Here is an 8,792-nt window from a genome sequence, read left to right as displayed (position 1 = left end):
ACGACCGCCACTCACTGCAGCCCCCACCTCCTGGGCTCAGAGGATCCTTCTGCCTCGGCCGCCTGAGTAGCTGGGACTCCAGGTTCGCATCATCACTTTTCTGTGTGTGTAGAAACCAGTCTTACTACGTTGCCTAGGCTAGGCTTGAACCCCTTGGCACAAACGGTCCTCCCAAGTACTGTGACTTCAGATGTCAGCCGCCGCGCCCCGCCAACACCCGCGATTCAAAAAAGAAAAAGACTTCGCAAACTAGAGACGCTGGAGAACTTTCTTACCTGGATAAAAATTTGGAATAAAATTACTATAAACCTCTAATACTTTCATTCATCTTTGGTTAAAATGGTTTTTCAACATCAGGATGGAAAGTAAAGTTTTCCCTAGGTAGTTCTACCAGAAGAAAGCAGTGGCATAGACTATATATTTCATTGTAAATAATACTGAGTCATCACTTACTATAAATAAAAAATGGAAAAAGGAGCCTCAGTCCAAGAGGTGAAGTCTCACGGTATTTAACTTTTCTTTTTCTGAAAGAGGTTCTCATTTTATCCCCAGACTGGAGTGTAGTGGTATGATCATAGCTCACTGCATCCAAGAGTGATGCTGGGCTCAAGAGATCCTACCACCTCAACCTCCCAAGTAGCTGGGACTACAGAAGCATGCCACTATGCCCAGATAATTTTTTATTTATAAATATATTTGTCATTTTTTGGGGGGTAGAGACAGGGGTCTTAGTATGTTGCCTATTTACTATTATTCTATTTATATTGTTCTACTTACTGTTTCATTTCCATCCTGCCCTGTCTGGTCTTGAATTCCTGGATTCAAGCGATCCTCCTGCCTTGGACTCCCAAAGTGCTGGGATTCTAGACATGAGCCACTGAACCCGCACAGTTTATAGACATGAGCCACTGAACCCGCACAGTTTAGTTTCTTATGAGCCTACTTGAAAGACAATAGAGTGATAAATGAACTTCATCAAAATGAGATATACAGAATGTGAAATTTAAAAAAATTCTGGGCTTAAAAGCAGAATGGAAATGAAATAGTAAATAGAATACCACAAGTAGGGCCAGGCATGGTGGCTCATGTTTGTAATCGTAGCCCTTTGGGAGGCCAAGGTGGGAAGATCACTTGAGGTCAGAAGTTCAAGATGAGCCTGGGTTACCTATCAAGACCCCATTTCCTAAAATAAAATAAAATAATAAATAAAATAAAATAGGATTAGCTGGGTGTGGTGGCAGGTGCCTGTAGTTCCAGATACTCACGAGCTTGAGGTAGGCGGATTGCTTGAGCCTAGGAGTTGGAGGCTGCCATGAGCCATGATCACACTACTGCACTTCAGCCTGGGTGACAGAGCAAGACCCTGTCAGAATGAAAGAAAGAAGAAAGAAAGGACCAGAGGGAGGGAGGGAAAGACAACAGAGAATACAGCCAGTCCTTTTTTTCTGGAACTGGTATATATGACTGGGGTTATGATTGATATGTATGACTTCTAATCTACAATCCATTTCTCCTAAGCTTTCCAATACCTCAGCAAGTCAGGACTCCTTGCCTGGGTTAGGGGATGCCCTGACCCAAACCATCAATGCCCTGGTGGTACTGCAGGTGTCTTCCATAATATGTCAAGGAAGTGACCCAAGAATATTATCCTTGACATATTGCTCCTCACAGACTTCATCATTAAGATCATTCAGCATCAGTGCCTGTCCTTCCCTGTCAGGATTACTCACCTTGGCTTTCTTATCTCAACTACTCATTTAGTAGCATAAGAGGTATGAAACAGACAGATGCCATTTGATGCACAATATACTGGACCCACTGTTAGGTTCCTGACTGGAAGACTTCTCCTGGAACTAAAGCCTTTAGAAAAGCAGAATCCACAACTGTAGAAAGAGAAACCATACCACACATTTTGAACATGAGATAGCTAGATATGGCAGTTAGTATAAAGAAGTGCCCAACCAGGCTGGGAATGGTGGCTCAAGCCCGTAATCCCAGCACATTGGGAGGCTGAGGTGAGTGGATTGCCTGAGCCGATGTGTTCAAGAACAGCCTGGGCCACTTGGTGAGACCTCATTTCTACAATAAATAAAAAAATTCTACAATAAATAAAAAAATTAGCTGGGCACGCGCCTGTAGTTCCGACTTACTTGGAAGGCTGAGGCGGAAGGATCACCTGAGCCCAGCAGGTCGACGCTGGAGTGGCCATGAGCATGCCACTGCACTCCAGCCTGGGCGACGGAGTGAGACTCCAACTCAAAAAAAAAAAGTGCCCAACCATAGTGTTTCTGGCAATTATTGTAGGAAAACTTCTTCCCCTCTTTGTAAGACCAACCATCTCAGTGCTTTCCTTTTTAACCTGCTCTCTTAGTGGCAGAAAGACATTAAAATGGCCAGATGCCTATGAACTTCTGATTCAGTGTGATCATTCCTGTTTCCCCAGTGGAAAATTCCTCCATGTGGTGTTAGAACCTTCATACCACCAGAAACCAGAAGTGTGAGAAAAAATTATGAAAACCTTCATTGTGTGCCATTCAGTAGACACCTACCCCTTCTTTATGATTTAGAATCCATTCTTAATAAATGTGTCACAAAGTGAAATGCTGTTGAAATGAAAAAGTTTCCACTAGATTTAATTTTAAAAAGAAACATTTTCCATTCCAATCCCAAATACTCAACTTTTGCAGATATAAAAAATGTATCAGTTGAACAGTGAACACAAGGTTACATACGTAAAAACCAACAATTGGAAAGGAAAACAAAAGTTTTTGCATATAAAATGTGAAATAATGAAGATGAAGCATTCTAGCTAAAGGGGAAACAGGAGACTTGTTAGCAGGCGGTGGTGTAAGGGAGTCATTTTGTCAGAAGGAGATTTGCTCTTTCTGCTCCTCCACCTCTCAATTTTCGAACTTTTTGGGGGGAGGTTGTGGTTATCTTGCACTCAAACTCTATTTAAAAGCAAAATCATGTCACAGAAAAACACCTTTAGGCAAAACAGGCTAAACACAAAGTGAAACAAAACATACCTCTTGCTTGCTGCACATGTGAAGCAAAAAATTTGGGCCCCCTCCATGCATGACATGCAATTCTCTTTTGTTATACATGTCTGCCTCTAACTAGACATAGTTATGATGAGTAAATTGATGAGTGCATTTGGTCTGAAACCCTTATGTTGAAATACCAATCTTCATGCTGTACTTGAGGTGTTCTGGGGTAAAAGTGTTGATATACTGAAAAGAAAAAGAAAGTGCTAACTAAGAATGTGATATAACACCTTAAGAACTGTTATGGCAAAAAGGCATTGATCAGATATAAAAGGTAAGTTTGTAAATGGTCACATCTCTCCCTCATTTCCTTAACCACAACATTCTGGTGATTGGGCAAACAGCATAATGTATTTATTGTTCATATTCATTGTTTATGTTCAGATTATATACCATCCTGCCTCCTAACAAGCACTCTTCTAACTTCAGCACTGACTGTCTACCAGAGAAAGGACCATATGAGTGACTCTTAGAGGGGTCAACTCATTACTTTGCTTTACTGTGAAATGAGTGATTGTGGGGACCACATTTGCAATGATAGTATAAAACGCATTTATTCAGTCTTTGAATGGAATGGAAGAGACACAAGGAATATTTAAAAAAGTAATCCAGGCCATGCACGATGGCTCATGCCTGTAATCTCAGAACTCTTGGGAGGCTGAGGTGGGAGGAGTGCCTGAGCCAAGTAGTTTGAGACCAGCCTGGACAACATAGTGAGACCTCACCTCTATAAAAAATAAAAATAAAAATAGACTGGGTGCAGTGGCTCAAGCCTGTAATCCCAGCACTTTGGGAGGCTGAGGTGAGGGAATTGCTTGAGCCCACGGATTCAAGATCAGCTTGGGTAACTTGGCAAGACCTCATCTCTACAATAAATAAAAAAATTAGTTAGGTGTGGTAGCTAATCTGAATCTGAGCTGAGACTCCAACTCAAAAAACAACTTAAATTAGTTTAAATTTTTAAAAATAAGCACGCAGAGGGACAGCAACCAAATCAACCTTTGAAACCCACACAGTGAGTCTGTGTTGACTCCATCGTTAACAATGTGACTTCTTTCTTCTTTACCATTTACCTTCTAAGCAAGACTAGGATTAACCAAGGAGAGAGAGGAGATGCCATGCACAGAGTGGTTCATTCTGAGTGAGGCGGCGGTATCCAGTAGTCCTATTTTGGCTGGTATTGAAATACAACAGCATCTATAAACATAGAGAGTCCTTCTCTCCAGATAAACTTCCAGATGTGAGTGGGCTGCAAAGAGCATGCACCTTCCAGTTGATCCAGGTTGTGGTACAAAGGGCTCTACCTTTGACTCCTCATGGCTACAAAGATCCAGTTCAGTTTGAAGGGCCTAGAGAAGATTGAGATGTTTTATGGAATCTGTGGAAAGCCCAACAGAAGAGCACAATTGAGGCCCGTGTTTTTCCCCTTGAGAGTATAGTCTTGATGTAGTACTAGCCTATGTTGGAGATTCATTACTAGCTCACAGAATCTGAACTAACTGAAAAAGATCCACTTAGCTAGAAAGCTGTATGGACCCAGCAAATCCCATCACTAGGTGGAATACATCAGCAACCAGACAACCACAAGTTCTGAGGGTACAATTCATTCTGCCAGTGCCTAACCACCAGACAGTGCTGTCACTCCCTTATTAGCCTCACAAAGGCCCCCATGACCTGGAGGTTTCTCTGGTCCCACAATGTGTGGATTGTAACAATCTGGCTTATGTTGTGTTTAACACTTGTTAGTGTTAGGGAGTACAATGAGTAACACTTACCCAATATGCTCCCAACCACTGGACACACAAGAACCTCATTAAGGTGGTAGTGCTGTTTTGGGATTTGATTCAGCCTTAGCATGAATATATTACCAAGGCAAGTAGGAATAACTACACATGGTCCCTGACTGACCATGGTTCAACTTTATGACAGGTTTATCAGGGTATTAAATGAATGTCTTGTAACAATGGGTTTATTAGGACACAGCCCTAGTGCAAGTTGAGGAGCATCTGTAGTTTGCCTGAGCTATCTGCCAGGCTTTAGTCAGGAAACACCCATGGGACATGGTTTAATAGAAGGACTTTAACATGGGAAACTAGTAACTAAAAGGTATTGGGAGAGCAGGGAGGCAACTCAGATAAGTAATAGTGCTTGAGGATGAAAGGGGGAGGTGATATTACCACAGTCCAGGAGCCAGGGCCACCTGGAGGAGCTGGACTGGTATAAGGGGACCTCCCTGACAAGAGCTAGGATGATAAGGTGTGTGGAGGTGGAACACAGGAGGTATAGCCACTACCAGCATCACCATCCAAAACACAATGTGGAAGAGAAATACACCAATTTCTCCCCAACCCTTACCTTCCAACTCTCTCCTAGTGCCTCCTGCTGAGCGACAATTACAGGAAACCAGTGGGCAGTGAACTCTGGGAAATGTAACCTGCACAGGTTAAACACCTGAAACATATTATACAGCACGAAAATGGTAGAGACTGCATCTTAGAGAAACAGACAAATGACTGACATGTGATCCTGCAGAACCTACTAGGTAAGCTAGAATTGGGCAAGAGTCGCCCCATAATCCTCCAGAATGACTGCACTAGAAGTCTACATTCCCTAGAGTTTTTCCAGAGTTTCCCTTCCTCAGCATGCACTTACCTTGGTTATAGTTCTTTTGAGCATCCTAAGAAAGGTCACAGTGGTGTTTTTCCCACAGGAAGGTCATTCCTCAGAAGCACATGATACCTGTCCACACACCCAGGTCTACAAACAGAGTAAAAGCAACTTCAAGCATGGTGATAACTGGCTGAAGGGCTCTCTAACTCGAAGTGAAACTTTAGCGGTTGACAAATGATTTCATTTCCAGAAACTTACTACTAATCACAGTCAGACATTGTTTTCTGTCACACCATCAGTGGTGTGCTGGCAAATTCTTGATATCCAGCTCCCCAAGGGAAAGATGTTTGCCATACTTTCATGAGTTTATTTCAAATTTTACTGATATATATATATTATATGAATATATTTATACACACACTAAATTTGACAACTGATTCACAATATTCCTGAAAATATATCAGCTCTTGCAAGTCAGTATGACCCTTCCCAAGCACACCACTGAATTGACTACTTTGCTTCTGGCAAGTTGCTGCTACCTGGGGTTCAGCTGCCTCGGGCTCCTCCATTTCCTGGAGACCAGAAACAACTTTCCAAAAGCAGTGTGCCCAGCATCCTAAGGATGATGAGTAAGTACTTTCTGAAGGTAAAGATGCTTCTCCCATAGCACAGGTTCAATAAAAGGATCTTTCGCTGTTTTAAGCCCACATTCCCAGATATTGATAAAGGCACCCAGGTGTCTTCTGGGGACAACTCCAGCCTTGGGTTCAGGGATACGACCTGGCAGGAACATGAATCTGGTTAGGTCTAGGTAGTCGAGCATCAGAAACTAATATGTCACGGCCAAAGGATGACTCATATTCAACTCCCTCCTGTCTCAAGAAGTACCTAATTTGAGTTAAATGAGCCATATACCACACACAAAAGATAGTATGAATCAGCTATCAGCATTTTTTTAAACCTTATAAAGTTTGTGTAGTTCTATGTGAGCATGTTATATAGTTATGAAAATTACATTTTCAGTTCATAAGCTGCAAGACAATTTTGAGTATATAGAGATCCATTTCATTCTTTTCAGTAATTGCATAGTGATCTAAGAAACTGATATTCCATGACTTAAGTAATCTTTTTACTAGTTCTAGACATTTACGTTGTTCCAATTTTTTCACAATTCTATAATAAACATGCTTATGCATCTATTTTTTGCACTTATGCTTTTTGAGACTATAAACTCCTAGATGTAGAATCATAGCAAAGGGTTATGTTAGGGTACAGATAGGGTGAGGGTGGATGGATGTGGATGGGGGGGCGGGGTGCAGCATCCCTGGAACTGGCATGCCGGAGGTGCACGCTGACACCCAGAGATTCGAGTAATGCAAAGAATTGCAACACACAAAGGGGTGAAACAAAAAAGATTTATTTAAGAAAAGTTCACTTCCCACAGACAGAAGTGGGCCTACACTCTAGAGTGTGGCCCCACAGCCCCCCCAAGCCCTGGCTTAAATCCTTTCCCTTGAAGATGTTGCAGTCAGGTAGACGTGACTGCCGTGACTTCCTTATCGACCATCTGTGAATGTCTTGGAGACCCTGTGACACAGAGACCCATTAATGTCTGTCCATCTTATCATAACCCCTAGAGAAGGGCGTGACAAGGATTCTAGTACTCCTGTACATTCCTGAACGACATTCCTTAGAGCTAATGGAGGGTGCACTTCCCCTTATCACCTATGCATTCCCAGTGGGTACCTTTGGGGATCTTCGACTTCCCTGTAGATAGCACCCAGTCTACTGGAAGATCCAATCCCCCCCTGCTCCCCCTCTAAGCAGTCACAAGTCCTGTGATCTACATAACTCTTGTAATTACAAGTTTCGTGACTTCTACAATCCTTGCCCAATGCATGATGTCTTTAGGCCTTGTAAACTCCCTTTACACTAGGCAAGCTTGACTGTCGCTTCTGCCAGGTCCCATCGACGAGAGCTATGAGACACCTCCGATGTCTGGCACCAGGAAGTCTGGACAGAAAACCCTGGAGTATACAGTGGGTTGATACTGGTCATGCTTAAGGAGTCTGTGTTTCTGAAAAGAAATCAGCAAAGTTAACCATTACCTAAAGTATGCATTTCCCCAAAACATAGCTTCTACTTTTTCCCTCATCGTGTCAGGGTTTAAGAACAAGATAGAAAAATGGCTTCCCACTCCCGGTCTGTCCTTTCAGGTTATACTCAAAATGCTGATAGCTAACACTACATTGCCCATTCACCACATTGTGAGGTTCAGAACTTCTATTTCATGTGACTTTTAATTACTTCAGCCAATAATTGTTTGTTGATAATGCTTTGCCAGACTGTGTATCTTATCCTATGGCATTTTTTATAAGGACTATATCCTTTGTAATGTATAAGATATATATAACTTTTAACTTTGAATACAGTATCTCATACCAAGAAAAGGGTTCAAATTTTGTACATGGTCCTGTCATTCATTCTTCATGGCCTCCATGAAGTTTGACTGCATCTCGCTTATGAAAGACTTCCTGAACTTAAAGGCACAGAAATATTCTTCTCACCTACCAACACTGTTTTCTATTATGTCTATAATATGTATAGAAAGACCTTCTCTGTAAGGAATGAAATGCAAAGCTGACTTTATTTCCAGTTGGATTTAAATAATCCATCTCTTCCAATGATATGTCAAAAATACCACTTCTGCAATATATTAAACTCAAGGGTATATGACTTTTTCCAAGAATTTCCTTGTGATGCTTGCCTAATTAGCACTCTACATGACCTTCAGAACAAAACTGTCAATGTAAAAATAACCTACAGTACTTACAATATTGAAATGCCCATTTAGGAACATGTTATGGATCTTCATTTATTCAGCGCCTCTATACTCCATCAGCAGAGTTTAATAATTTTCTTTTTACATGTAACTATGAGTAAATTCATCTGTAATATTATTTTTTCCCTTGTTTTGATATCCGAGTTGACTGAGCTTCATGAAAGAAGGAGAACTTTAAAATTTTTTTTTAATTTTTAAATCAATATTTTTTATTTTAATATTGTGGGGTACAGTTAAGGGTTAGGTATACAAATATGCTTCATTCGGGCAACCTTGTGGATAAGGGGTGTCTC

The sequence above is a fragment of the Carlito syrichta genome, unplaced genomic scaffold (genome assembly GCF_000164805.1).
Source record: "Carlito syrichta isolate Samal-C Ts95f unplaced genomic scaffold, Tarsius_syrichta-2.0.1 Scaffold308856, whole genome shotgun sequence".
In the NCBI taxonomy this organism is placed as follows: domain Eukaryota; kingdom Metazoa; phylum Chordata; class Mammalia; order Primates; family Tarsiidae; genus Carlito; species Carlito syrichta.
This window is presented reverse-complemented; position numbering follows the sequence as displayed.